General features: G+C 42.9%; 1 long non-coding RNA gene across 1 annotated transcript; it reads right to left on the bottom strand.

Annotated features, from left to right (window-relative positions):
• Positions 1 to 5724: 5724 nt before the first annotated feature.
• LOC143809471 (uncharacterized) lies at positions 5725 to 8468 on the bottom strand. The gene is made up of 4 exons (XR_013222287.1): positions 8319 to 8468; positions 7851 to 7996; positions 6718 to 7205; positions 5725 to 6094 (listed from the first exon to the last, which is right to left on the bottom strand). It is a non-coding gene; the product is annotated as an uncharacterized LOC143809471 (long non-coding RNA).
• Positions 8469 to 10929: the final 2461 nt, after the last annotated feature.

Below are 10929 nucleotides of genomic sequence, written 5' to 3'. Positions count from 1 at the left end.
CTCCCATAGTTGAGGTCTACCTATGATGTAAATTACAGACGCCTCTCATCTTTTTAAGTGGTGGAACTTGCACTATGGCTGACTGACTAAATACTTTTTTGCCCCACTGTATATACCAAACAATACAAAAAAATGGTTAAAAATGAGGTGAGTCCCCACCGGTGCACATGCTGCCAAGATATAGTGTCCCATGCATAAGTACCACTAATAAAGCAGCCGAATAAGTGTACCCAATCACCACCGTGGGTCTCTAATATATTCCCCACAGTACAAAATGTCAGTGAAAGAACGGCGCTTACCGGTATAGTATGCAGGGGCACGTGCACCGGGCAGGATTCAGCTCGCAAAGATCCCCGACGCGCGTTTCGCTGACGCGGATGTTAAGCTTCCTCAAGGGGGAGTTGAGATGTAAAAAAGATCTGCAGTTTTGCTGCGGATGTGGGTCCGAGAAACGCTGCAGTTCGGGAGGAGGGAAGTGTGTGGGCGGAATGTGGGCGGTGACTGTGTGCGTGTATGTGTGTGCTGGGTCTGCGGGCTGTTCGGATGTGTGCGGGACTGTTCGGGTGTGTGCGGGACTGTTCGTGTGTGTGCGGGACTGTTCGTGTGTGTGCGGGGCTGTTCGGGTGTGTGGGGGACTGTTCGGGTGTGTGGGGGACTGTTCGGGTGTGTGCGGGACTGTTCGGGTGTGTGCGGGGCTTTTCGGGTGGGTGCCTGGCTGTTCGGGTGTGTGTGGGACTGTTCGGGTGTGTGCGGCGCTGTGCGGGTGTGTGCGGGGCTTTTCGGGTGGGTGCGGGGCTGTGCGGGGGGTCTTTTGAGGTGTGTGTGCAGGCATCATCCGATGGGACTACAAGTACGCAGCATCCAATCTGCAGCTCATTCGGATGTAATCCGGACAGTGGACACACCCTACGCTATCCATACATCTATCAATAGATATATCTATCCAGATATATCTATAGATAGATATATGAATAGATAGATGTATGCATCTATAGAGCTATCTATATGTAGATCTGTCTATCCATTTCATCTATCATCTATCTGTCTATCTGTGTGTGTAATGGAGTGTGGGTTGGACAAATGTAAAAGAGGAGGTTGGACAATAATGACATCACAAATCTTTTTTTTTTTGTTCAATAATACATCTTTATTTAGCTTTCAAAAACGCACCAAAACGCATAAAAACCGCACCAAAAGCTAATTAAAAAATGCATGAAAACAGCGCAAAAAACACAACAAAAACTGCACCAAAAACTGCATCAAAACCGCACAAAAAACTGCATCAAAAACGCATCAAAACTGCACCAAAAACTGCACCAAAAACGCACCGAAAACTGCATCAAAACTGCACCAAAAACTGCATCAAAACCGCACCAAAACTGCACCAGGTTTTGATGCAGTTTTTGGTGCAGTTTTGATACAGTTTTTGGTGCAGTTTTGATGCTGTTTTTGGTGCGTTTTTTTGCGCGGTTTTGATGCAGTTTTTGGAAATAAATAAACGGAAAATGTGCATGATTTGAAAGGAAACATGAATGAAAAAACGGATTCGGAGGCCGGATTCATCATTTCACATCTCAGTTTCATACGTTTTTCGCTGGATCCATCGCTGTGGGTTTTTTCACCGGACAGAAAAAACGTTCCTCTGTATGTGTTTTCCGTCCGGCGGAAACCGCTGTTTTGACGGATCCGGCAAAAAACGGATGAAATGTGTGGCCATCAGGCGCAATACGGCGCTAATACAACTCTATGAGAAAACACGGATCCGGCGGAAAAAAAGGATCCTTTTTTTTTCAAAACTCGCCGGATTGTGCCTGACGGCAAAAACCTGATGTGTGAAAGCAGCCAGATATATGGATAGATACATCTATGTATCTATAGATATATCTATCTATAAATATATCTATAGATAGATATATCCATAGATATATAATAGAAAGGCCGATGTTTCTAAGGCTACTTTCACACTTGCGCTTTTAACAATCCGTCGCAATCCGTCTTTTTGGGAAAAAAACTGATCCTGCAAATGTGCTCGCAGGATGCATTTTTTACCCATAGACTTGTATTAGTGACGGATCGCGACGGATGGCTACACGCGTTCGTCGTGCAACGGATCCGTCGTGTTTTGGCGGACCGTTGGCACGAAAAAACATCAAGTGAACGTTTTTTTGTTCGTCGCGTCCGCCATTTTCTACCGCGCATGCGCGGCCAAAACTCCGCCCCCTCCTCCCCGGACTTCAGAATGGGCAGCGGATGCGTTGAAAAACTGCATGCGCTGCCCAAGTCGTGCACAAATTTCACAACGTGCGTCGGTACGTAGGCCCGACGCATAGCGACAGACCCATACCAACGCAAGTGTGAAAAAGGCTTCAGAATAGTAACCATAGAGGTCCTTGAGACCTCTATGGTTACTGATCCCCGGCAGCTGTGAGCGCCACCCTGTGGTCGGCGCTCACAGCACACCTGATTTTCTGCTTCATAGCAGCGAACAGCAGATCGCTGCTATGTAGCAGAAGCGATCGCGCTGTGCATGCTTCTAGCCTCCCATGGAGGCTATTGAAGCATGGCAAAAGTAAAAAAAAATGTGAAAAAAAATAAAAAAAATATGAAAGTTTAAATCACCCCCCTTTCGCCCCAATCAAAATAAATCAATAAAAAAAAAAATCAAACCTACACATATTTGGTATCGCCGCGTTCAGAATCGCCCGATCTATCAATAAAAAAAGCGTTAACCTGATCGCTAAACGGCGTAGCGAGAGAAAAATTCAAAACGACAGAATTACGTTTTTTTGGTCGCCGCGACATTGCATTAAAATGCAATAACGGGCGATCAAAAGAACATATCTGCACCAATGCTATCATTAAAAACGTCAGGTCAGCACGCAAAAAATAAGCCCTCAACCGACCCCAGATCATGAAAAATGGAGACGTTACGAGTATCGGAAAATGGCGCGATTTTTTTTTTTTTTTTAGCAAACTTTGGAATTTTTTTCCACCACTTAGGTAAAAAATAACCTAGTCATGTTAGGTGTCTATGAAGTCGTACTGACCTGGAGAATCATAATGGCAGGTCAGTTTTAGCATTTAGTGAACCTAGCAAAAAAGCCAACCAAAAAACAAGTGTGGGACTGCACTTTTTTTGCAATTTCACTGCACTTGGAATTTTTTTCTCATTTTCTAGTACACGACATGCTAAAACCAATGATGTCGTTCAAAATTACAACTCGTCCCGCAAAAAATAAGCCCTCACATGGCCAAATTGACAGAAAAATAAAAAACTTATGGCTCTGGGAAGGAGGGGAGTGAAAAACGAACACAGAAAAACGGAATATCCCAAGGTCATGAAGGGGTTAATTTAATTAAAAGAAAAGAAAAAACCGGTGTGGGCTCCCGCGCAATTTTCTGCACCAGAGGGGAAAAGCCGACGGCCGGGGGCCAATATTTGTAGCCTGCTATGAATATCAACCTGCAGCTGTCTGCGTAGCCTTTACTGGCTATTAAAATAGGGGGACCCCCCCAAAAAATGACGTGGGGTCCCCCTATATTTTATAGCCAGAAAGGCTATGCAGACAGCTGCGGGCTGATATTCATAGCCTAGAGAGGGGCCATGGATATTGGTCCCCCCGGCTACAAATACCAGTCCGCAGCCGCCCCAGAAATGGCGCATCTGTAAGATGCGCCAAATCCGTCACTTAGCCCCTCTCTTCCCACTCCCGTGTAGCGGTGGGATGTGGGGTAATAAGGGGTTAATGTCACCTTGCGATTGTAATTGCTATTGTAAGGTGACATTAAGCCGGGTTAATAATGGAGAGGCCAATACTAATAAAGGGTTAATAAAACACACACATTAGGAAAAAAGTATTTCAATATTCTTCATTTAACCATACTTACCATACTTCAGCGCCTGCAAAAAACGTAAAATAATAAACCGTATACTACCTGTCCGCCGTAGTCCAATTAATAACGAGTGTCCCATGACGATCTCCCCTATAGAACAGTGACATCGGGTGATGTCACTGCTCTATAGGACCCTCAGTGACACACTGACAGGAGACAATGGCTCCTGCAGTACATCACTGAGAGGTTATCTTAGTACAAAGTCTCACTTTATGGCAATTGCTGCCTGGGAAAATTTCTCACACAGCAATGCCATAAGTGAAATCATATAGAAGGAAAATGCGTATACTGAACAATTACAGAAACAATCTTTATTATAAATAAAACACAAGGGATATGATCCCCATCACATACATAATGCAAGAAAGAGAAACACACGCCTGGAAACCATATGTGTGTAGCATTGGTGAGCCAACAAAAATGAGTGGCACCCCTCTAAGTGTATATAAATATCAAAAGAGAAAAAAGAGCTGGAACTGAACTACCACGTATTATATCTAGGTAATGGTGGCCAAACCAATAATAGTATAATATAGGTAATAAATAGAGTCAGACCATCCTAACGTCTATTATAATATTAGGGCCACTGTGGCAAAAAAATAACTAGATACCAACACGCAAGATGGCAATAGTTAGATAGACATATAAACCAGACAATAGTGAAAATACCTTACCCAAACACTCAGAGGATGGTGCCACGACCCCTACGCGCGTTTCGGCGGCGTGCCTTCGTCAGGGGGAGTGGCATCATGTTTCAAAATCACACCTTAAATGCTGGGGAGAACCAATCATATGGCGATTAAGAAGCCGACGATCTGTCACATGGTGTCTGCACAAATGAGTGCCGGGAATCGTAGTTCCATCTGACCGGAAGTGGCCTGAGTCGAATCGCCTGCATGATAGACGTGCACGTCTCTAGCGATAGGCGGCGCGCCGGGCGCGGGAAACCAACCACGCGGCCGTTCGTGGAAGGAAACCCCGCCCAGTGAAACGCCCACCGCCGGCAGACAACACCATCCACAGCCACGCCCCCGGAGCCTCAGCGCGCCTGCATGACAACCAGAACGACTAGACGCCGGATCATATATAGAGGATGTTCTGAGCAGGATAATATGAATTGAGTACGAGGTAGCGTATAACAAGAAAAGTAACACCGGGAGCATATATGGTTGGAATATATGAACTAAAATAAATATAAACCATAATTGGAGCACCACATCTCAGATAGTACTCATAGCAAAATAGAAAGAACAAGAAAGTGATAAGTGCATAAAGTGCCGAGTGTCATACATAGAACATAAATAGTGAATATGAATCAATAATGCGTGGACGCAAAAAATGCCTAGTGCCAAGTGTGGGACACATATAGTAAATAAAAATCAAAAGTGCATATATAGGCCAGTTCTACCAAGGTGAACTCTGGTAGAATCTAAACTGTCCCAGAATAAAGTGACTAAGTGCAAATCTATGAACACAAAACAGACATACCCGCCGAACTAAATAAATGTATCAATTGTTAAAAATATGATTAAAAAAATATTTTCAATAATATAGTGATAACATATAAAAGATTATTCCAAGCAACATAGTGCATGAACTCGATGACCAGACTACGACTGATCATGTATATTAAAAAGTAGACGCCAAACAGGTGAAAGTGAACAAGATTGAATTTAATCCCAAAAGGGCATGCCACACGGTCGTGAGTGCCCTGACCATAGTAAAGTGCAAATAGTGAAGTGCAATAGACTACATGTAAAAGGACAAACAAAGATAATAAACACAACACATATAATTGAATAAACATCTAACAGAAAAAATACAGTACTATAAACCCAACTCATAATGCCTCTCTGTACATACAGGCCCCAACAACAGTCCCCCAAGAAAAAGGGAACCGGACGACACCCAGGAGGACGCAAGAAACAAAAGAAGGTAAGTAAAAAGTCTCTTCATACTGTCCATACAGAAAAGTCCTTCAAGTCCTCTCAGGCCATATCAAAAAATTATATCCAGGAGTAAGTCAGGATAGCGTATATTTCCATCAACATAGTTTCTTCATTAGATGTTTCTGTTGTTGTTTGGGACCACTTCAGGTTTTTCCGGAGCTCCGGACCAACCACGGACACGACAGACACCACGGAGACCACCGAACGAACATCAAAGAAAGGTAAATATCCCATCATTCTCCCACAACATTCTAAAGGACATGAAAAATGGCAGATATTAATACCAGATAAAAACCAATAAAAACATATAAAACATGAACATTATACAAAAACATATTAAAACAAGAAACCACAATTAAAAATATAACATGTTGCACGGGGTAGAAATATTAAATGAAAGGCACAAAGCTTAACGTCTCATTAAGTCCATCTGGTTGAAGTGTGCGCAATGTCCAGATCCATTTCGCCTCTTTTTGTGCCAGGCTACGACTAACATTGCCTCCCCGAGGGCTACATCTAATATGGTCGATGCCTCTCACTCTCAGGCCTGATGGATCACAAGAATGATACTTTTTAAAATGCCTTGGGATGGTCTTAAGTTGTTCCGGATCATCTTCTTTGGCTGCTGCAAGAATGTCTCGAACATGTTCTCTTACTCTAATGCTAAGAGCCCGCGTTGTAAGTCCTACGTATATTAATTTGCAGGGGCACCTAGCGTAATAAACAACTGCCTGGGTCAGACAGTTAATATTGTGGGTAATAGTAAATTTTCTGCCATCAGATGATGTAAAGTCATTAGCCTCCTCTATATTTGGGCATGCTATACATTTCCCACATGATTTACATCCCCACAAAGGTTTTTTAATACTCATACCTGGAAAAATGGATGGTTGATTAATGGGTCTGTAATGGCTTCTCACCAAATGATCTCTCAGGCTGTCACAGCGTCTCGCCGTGAGTGTGGGTGTTGCAGGTAAATACTGTCTCAAAGTTTTGTCCGCCAGTAGAATAGGCCAATGTTGTTTCATTACATCATACATTCTCTGCCATTGGGAATGATATTGGGTTACCATCCTTGGAGCCTGTAGTCCCTGTCGCGGCTGTTTGGAATACATCAATTCCTGACGGTCAATATTCCTGGCCCGATTGTAGGCATATTTTTACAGATCGTTTGCTGTATCCTCTCTCATAAAACCTCTTCTTCATCACATTAGCTTGTTCTTCAAAATCACTATTAGTGGAGCATATTCTGCGTATTCTTAAGAACTGGCTAGTAGGGATAGACTTGACAACATGTGAAGGATGAGAGGAAGTCGCATGGAGGACAGCATTAACAGCTGTTTCTTTACGAAAAACATCCGTCTGCAAAAAACCAGAGACATCTTTCTTGATCATGACATCCAAAAATTCAATTCGAGTGGTGTGGTATTTGAAAGTCAATTTGATGTTACAATCATTGATATTAAGATCGTAAAAAAAATGCCTCCAAGGAACTGACTGACCCCCGCCAGATCAGAAAAATGTCGTCGATGTACCGGGCCCATAAAATGACCCGGTCCATCGACGAACTCTGATCCGCGGAGAATAGGTCCCTCTCCCACAGCCCCAGGAACAGGTTGGCATAAGATGGTGCGCAAGAAGCCCCCATCGCTGTTCCCTGGAGCTGCAGGTAGAAGGACCCATTAAAAATAAAGTAGTTGTGTGTCAACAAAAACTCTAACAATTGCAACAAGAACCCGACCTCATCCCGAGACATACAGGTTGTAGATAGATAGTGCTTAGCAGCCCGTAGACCATCCTGATGTCTAATGCTTGTGTAGAGGGACTCCACATCACAAGTGACGAGTAACATGTCCTCGTCAATGTGTACGGAGTCCACTCTACGCAAAAAATCGGAGGTATCCTGTAAAAATGATGGGATCGTTTCAACCAACGGTTTAAGAAAAGAGTCAATATACTTCCCCACGTTTTCTGTTAGGCCCCCAATCCCAGCAATAATGGGCCTACCTGGCGGATTTTTAATATCTTTGTGCACTTTAGGTAGTAAATATAGTGTCGGGGTAATCGGATCTTTGGTCCACAGGATATTACATACTTCCTGAGTGATGATACCCATATCCACAGCCGGTTGAAGAATTTTTCCCAATTTCTCCCTATACGACAGCATAGGATTGAATGTGAGCCTTTTGTAACAAGCTGGATCCCTAAGTTGGCGGTAGGCCTCAGCTTCATATAGCTTATTTGGCCAAACCACAATGTTGCCCCCTTTATCAGCGGGTTTGAATGTTACATCCTCAAGTCTTTTAAGATTTTTTAAACATATGCGCTCAGCAGCCGTCATGTTGTCATTACAGATTTTTGAGGGTATATTTGCAAGATCTTTTTCTACCATTTGCACAAAGATTTCAATATTTGAACATAGTGTTAATGGAGGGAACTTTTTAGATTTGGGTTTAATTACTGAGGGTACAATACCTAAGGATGGTAGATCGTGTTCTCTGCTCATTTCCTCCAAGATTTGTAGCGCCTCCTGTTCTTCAGGCATCGGAAACATGGCTCTTGTTTCTTCATTGTGAAACCATTTTTTAAAAACAAGTGATCGAGCAAATACATGAAGATCTTTCACAGCCGTGAATAGATCAAACCTACTGCTGGGTGAGAAAGACAAACCTTTAGACAGCAGTTCAAGTTCAACACTAGAAAACACATGGTCAGACAGGTTAATTACCTTCGGTACGTTGGCAGATTCGAGTGCCCCTCTTTTGGTATTTGGGAGTTTGTGTTCCCCTTTACGTTTATTATTACCAAAACGGGTTTTCATAGATTTATATGAGACTTGTGAACCATCCGATGTCTCACCGACAGAGGATGTTGATGACATGGAGGCTGATCTTCTATCCCGTGTCCTACCCCCCCGTTTGCGCCACCTATACACTTGATTGGAATGGTAATCGGTGGTATCCCGGGCTAATTTCTTGCCCTGTATGGCTCTTATCTGTTCTTCCCATTCCTCAGATTTCTTAGTCATAAGTGTATTAAACGTGGTGACTGTTTCAGGGGTACCATCTTTCTGCAGTGTGGTATACAGCACATCAATTTCACTTTCAATAGTACTAATTGAATTTTTATTCAGTTCAATGAGTAGTTCCATTAGCTGGAAGGATCCTTTGTTACAGACATCCTCCCATTTTGAGGTGAAGTTCTCATCTTCAACCGGGAATGAAGGGAAAATTTGAATCCTAAGACCACGCGGAATAAATTTCTTTATAATCTATAATTTTCAAGGAATGCTTTGTTCCACCAGATTTTTGTTCTTTTGTGCATTAATCTTTGTATTTTAATTTGTACAGTGCCCAGATCATTACTGTCTCCTAACCCCGTGCAACTTGACTCACCGAACACTTGAGCTACTTTCGTTAGCCAGACATTATCCCTGGCCTTAAAATCCATGGTAGCAAAGGAAAATGGATTCTGTGAAAATACACAGCAAAACAATATGAAAAATCAAATGTGGGAGAATGATGGGATATTTACCTTTCTTTGATGTTCGTTCGGTGGTCTCCGTGGTGTCTGTCGTGTCCGTGGTTGGTCCGGAGCTCCGGAAAAACCTGAAGTGGTCCCAAACAACAACAGAAACATCTAATGAAGAAACTATGTTGATGGAAATATACGCTATCCTGACTTACTCCTGGATATAATTTTTTGATATGGCCTGAGAGGACTTGAAGGACTTTTCTGTATGGACAGTATGAAGAGACTTTTTACTTACCTTCTTTTGTTTCTTGCGTCCTCCTGGGTGTCGTCCGGTTCCCTTTTTCTTGGGGGACTGTTGTTGGGGCCTGTATGTACAGAGAGGCATTATGAGTTGGGTTTATAGTACTGTATTTTTTCTGTTAGATGTTTATTCAATTATATGTGTTGTGTTTATTATCTTTGTTTGTCCTTTTACATGTAGTCTATTGCACTTCACTATTTGCACTTTACTATGGTCAGGGCACTCACGACCGTGTGGCATGCCCTTTTGGGATTAAATTCAATCTTGTTCACTTTCACCTGTTTGGCGTCTACTTTTTAATATACATGATCAGTCGTAGTCTGGTCATCGAGTTCATGCACTATGTTGCTTGGAATAATCTTTTATATGTTATCACTATATTATTGAAAATATTTTTTTAATCATATTTTTAACAATTGATACATTTATTTAGTTCGGCGGGTATGTCTGTTTTGTGTTCATAGATTTGCACTTAGTCACTTTATTCTGGGACAGTTTAGATTCTACCAGAGTTCACCTTGGTAGAACTGGCCTATATATGCACTTTTGATTTTTATTTACTATATGTGTCCCACACTTGGCACTAGGCATTTTTTGCGTCCACGCATTATTGATTCATATTCACTATTTATGTTCTATGTATGACACTCGGCACTTTATGCACTTATCACTTTCTTGTTCTTTCTATTTTGCTATGAGTACTATCTGAGATGTGGTGCTCCAATTATGGTTTATATTTATTTTAGTTCATATATTCCAACCATATATGCTCCCGGTGTTACTTTTCTTGTTATACGCTACCTCGTACTCAATTCATATTATCCTGCTCAGAACATCCTCTATATATGATCCGGCGTCTAGTCGTTCTGGTTGTCATGCAGGCGCGCTGAGGCTCCGGGGGCGTGGCTGTGGATGGTGTTGTCTGCCGGCGGTGGGCGTTTCGCTGGGCGGGGTTTCCTTCCACGAACGGCCGCGTGGTTGGTTTCCCACGCCCGGCGCGCCGCCTATCGCTAGAGACGTGCACGTCTATCATGCCGGTCTCTGTAGCGTCAGCGTCGCAGGCGATTCGACTCAGGCCACTTCCGGTCAGATGGAACTACGATTCCCGGCACTCATTTGTGCAGACACCATGTGACAGATCGTCGGCTTCTTAATCGCCATATGATTGGTTCTCCCCAGCATTTAAGGTGTGATTTTGAAACATGATGCCACTCCCCCTGACGAAGGCACACCGCCGAAACGCGCGTAGGGGTCGTGGCACCATCCTCTGAGTGTTTGGGTAAGGTATTTTCACTATTGTCTGGTTTATAT

This window comes from Ranitomeya variabilis, chromosome 2 (assembly GCF_051348905.1).
Source record: "Ranitomeya variabilis isolate aRanVar5 chromosome 2, aRanVar5.hap1, whole genome shotgun sequence".
In the NCBI taxonomy this organism is placed as follows: Eukaryota; Metazoa; Chordata; class Amphibia; order Anura; family Dendrobatidae; genus Ranitomeya; species Ranitomeya variabilis.
This window is presented reverse-complemented; position numbering and strand designations above follow the sequence as displayed.